The sequence below is a fragment of the Lipotes vexillifer genome, unplaced genomic scaffold (genome assembly GCF_000442215.2).
Source record: "Lipotes vexillifer unplaced genomic scaffold, Lipotes_vexillifer_v1.1 scaffold584, whole genome shotgun sequence".
In the NCBI taxonomy this organism is placed as follows: domain Eukaryota; kingdom Metazoa; phylum Chordata; class Mammalia; order Artiodactyla; family Lipotidae; genus Lipotes; species Lipotes vexillifer.
The window spans coordinates 3,825,293-3,829,426 of NW_006783036.1; positions in this window are offsets into that span (position 1 = coordinate 3,825,293).

Here is a 4,134-nt window from a genome sequence, read left to right on the forward strand (position 1 = left end):
ACGGGGCCGCCCCCGGCCAGTCCCGGTGCCCCCCGCCCCTCGCGGGGCCGCCCCCCACCACTGCGGCGTCCCGGAAACCGGCTCGCGCACGCGGGGCACTCTTGGCTAGACGGGCACCGGTACCCCGCGCGCCTTTGGCACACGTTCCCCCCACAGGACGGCACACGGGCGCGCACACACGGGCCCGCTTAGGACAAGTCGCATGAGCCAAACACGGGCTGGGCCGCAGACCCCAGGAAGACGCGAGGATACGCTCGGAATACAGAAACACGCACAGAAACACCAAAACACTTATCGCCAAGGTCCCAAGCACGCATGCCATGGCTCACGCACCCAGAAAAACCCAAACGCACACTCTAGAGACGGGGAAAACGCACACTGTCGCACACGCACCGGGAAAAACACTTATGAGGAGGCTTAGGCACCCACACTCGTAGCCATAAAGACGCAGGGAAATGCAGACACACTCGTAGCAGCACAAGGCAACCCCGACACACTCTACGCCACAAACACACGCTGCAACACACGCACACGTCCTAGAAATAGTCGGGAGCGCCACAGGCTCAGTCATAGGCACGCAGAGGGGCTGAGGACATAACAGTTATGAAACCCTGGACATCCGTCAACATGTGCCCGGCCATCCACACAGAGGCACGTGCACAGCCACGTGCACACCTGAACATGCGAATACCCTTGTAAACATACAGACACCCGGGCACGTGTTCAGTCACATACACCCACACACACGCAGTCAGGCCCTAGGCCTGCCGGAAGGCTCTCACACATCTGATATTCACACACACACATACCCAGTCCCTGAAACTCACAAATCTCAGGCTCCTGGTTACACGCTTATCAAAACACGCATATACGGTCACCCAGCGCATACGGGCGCGCGCGCGCGCACACACACACGCAGACCCCAACACATCCATCTTTGCCCGCACTGACACATGTGGGCAAGCTCACAAGTATGCTCACACTGACGTGCACAGTTGCACACCCGGCACTCAGCACATATTCCAGAACCACCGGGAGGCTTCTGGCCCCGGGTCTCAGGGAAGTGCGGCTGGGGGATGGTGACCCTGCCACAGACCCTCCCCCTCCAAAAAACTCCTGGTAGAAGCCCCCAGCCTGAACTTAGAGCCCCACAGTCTGCTGGGCTGTCTCCCCCCACCCCTCTCCCTATCAGGGAGGTTTAGGGAAATGGGGAAGGACCTGGTAGGCGGTGGCAGGTGGCAGAAAGGGAATCAAAGGTGCTTAACCTCTGGGGAGGGTACCAGGAGGTCCTGACAGTAGAAGGATCTTTTGTGTATGCTTCATTTGCATTGATTAGTTTGCATACAGATGCCACAGGACTGGGAGTGGACGCCCACCCATTTCTTGGCCTACCCTTCCCACAGCGCTGGGGTTGCGGGTGATCTCTGCCACTATGAACCTGGGCTGGGAGGCCTTGGCCTTTGGGCCGTCTCACAGTGCCCTGGCAGGTTTGAGGACAGACTTGCTGTCCTTGGGATGGGTTTGGGAAGTCAGGCTAGGGGGAGCCCGCACTTCCCACCCTGCTGGCCCTGAGGCCCTAAGTCTGCAACCCAGAAGCAGGACCTCCTCTGGGTGGACTCTTGGAGGCTGGAGGGAAGCCCCCCGACCCCCTTGTGGACGACGCCTCTTCCCTGTCGTCTGCCGAAGACCCAGAAGCGGGGTCTGGGTGCGTTGGGAACGGCTTTGGTGACAGGCTGGAGTGCAGCAGTCACACAGTAGCCGCCCCGACCAGCTGGGACCCCACGTGCCTGCCTTTCCGTTACCCCATCCTCTTCCACAAACTCTCCTCAAGTGACGAAACTGAGTCCAGAGATGGAAGGCCTCTTGCCCAAGTCCTCTGGGCTCCGGTGGGAGTGGCTGGAGGTCCAACTGTCCACTGCATGGAGATCGCACGGCTTCTCTGATGCCCCCTCCCTCCGAGGACCCTGACCTCAGCCTCCAAAATTATCCTAGGCAGCGGGCAGATAGGGAGGGCTGCGTTCCCAGCCAGACGCTAAGGAGAAGCGGGGATATCAGGACCGAGCGGCCTGAGGTGAGGGCCCACCCCTGTCCTCCAGACCAAGTCACGAGGTGCCCCGTGGGGACAGCACGGAGCACCAAGGACCCCCCTCCCCCCGCAGCCATGGAGTGTGCCCCATCTAGACCCCTCCCTTCCCTACCTGGGTCCCTTCCCACCGCTGCCCTCTCCAGTTTTGGAAAGGGAGGGAGGCCTTGGGAGGGCAGTCTCCCTCAACAGCTTCCAAGCCTAAATGTCAGGAGCTTAGGCTGAAAGGGCACTCCCTTGGCCAGTTGGTACCTGCTTGTTAATCCCAGCTCCATCCCCTGCCTGCTGAGCCCCGACCACTTCCACTCAGAGCCCAGTTTCCTTGTCTATAAACGGGGATGCCACACCTGTCCCCAAAAGGAACTCGGGTTTTCCTAAGTAGGAAACCAAGGTACTTACAAGGCCTGGCCCCTTCCTGCCCTTCCTCCAAGAGCTGCCAGCGGGCCTGCGCCCCAGGTGGCCAGAGAGAGCTGGCAGCGGAGGGGGTGGGGACAGTGTCCTGTGGATGGAGCCCTCTAGCAGAGCCCCCTGCAGGGCCGCTGCAGGGAGAGGGGTTCCTGCCTGACGGTATCTATAAGCCTAGAGCTTTCTGTTGGTTTGCTCTAGTCTCAAAGCGTTTGTAAATTCAGGAGACCTGAGATTTCTTTTCAGCAAGCAGACACTGAGAAAGGGTAGCTGAGAAGCCATGGGGAGGGTGGTTGGTGACTATCACAGGCTTCAAGGCTGCACAGAAGAACGAAAATGCCAATCGGGTCCCTTGGGGAGAAGTCGACTCTGTCTGCTGTTTGCAAGCGGGCCCTGGGGGCTGAGGCACACAGGGCAGCCCCTCCTCTATCTGTGCATCCCTCCCCTCCCCTCACTCCCCTCCTGTCTGAAGTACAGGCCTCTGAGCTCACAGAAGAGGCAAATAGCCCCGCCCTCGGGAAATGCTTGACCCACCGGTCATCACAGCCTGGCGTGGCAGGCGGTCTACACAGGTAGCAGGGATTAGACCTGCCAACCGAGCTGAACTCTATCCTTCTGCTCTGCCTACTACTCCCCCCTCCCCAGAAAGCCAGTGGTCCTCTGGTAAGCAGGAACAGAGGCTGGGCTTCAGTCTCCCAGGGGGCAGCAAGGAAGCTGGTGATGGGTGAAAGTTTTCTAAGCGAAGCGAAGAGATGTTATCTCCAGCCCTTTTCCACGCCCCCTCCTCCTCTCCCCCTCCCCCCTCTCCAAACACTAACATGGCCCCCAGACTGCACCAGACCACTTTGCCCTTGATTAAAGACAGAATCACTGATCAGGCAAGCCCAGCAGCGTCCAGCTGGAGGGGCCTCAGAGACCAGCTAATCCTGGGCGTGCACAGCAGGGGCAAGGCAGCTGGGGCATCCAGTTCTGCACCCCGACTGGTCCAGTCCTAGTGGGACATTGTACAGCTGGGGAAACTGAGGCCCGATGAAGGCTCACTCAGGAGCCTTTGTCCCCTCTTCCCCTCTGCCCCCCCAAACACTGTGCATTCTCCATCCTCCCTCCAGGAAAGGGCACAGCTGCCTGGCCCTGCCGGAGATGCAGCTCTTCCCAAAGGGACGGCTCCTGTAACTAGGCGAGCCCAGTGCCCAAAATTCAGGGCACCTGGTTAGAGCCCTAGAGCTGAAATATCCTAGAGACAGTGGGGCAGTGGTCTCTCCACCACCAGGCCACAGGCTAGGGGTTTACAGGCAAACCGGGGCTGCCTTCCTGCCTTTCCCTGACACCCCCACACACCCCCACCCCGCGCCTGGGACTTAAATTCGGCTTTAGCCAAATCTCAGCGGGGCCTCCTCACAGCTGGGCTGGGTCAGGATTGCAAGGCCCACTTCAGAGATGAGCACACTGAGGCTTGAAGACCCCGAGACAGGTGTGCAGCTAATAAGTAGAAGAGCTGGGATTCACATCCGAGTCTGCGGGGATTCCAAGCTCTGGGCTCTCTGCTCAGCCAACCGCGGGGTAAGAGAGAGCAGGGCAGGGAGGACAAGTGGGAAGACACCGAGGACAGCCCCAGGACCCTGCTCTCCCCTCCTTGGGTGAGGGCG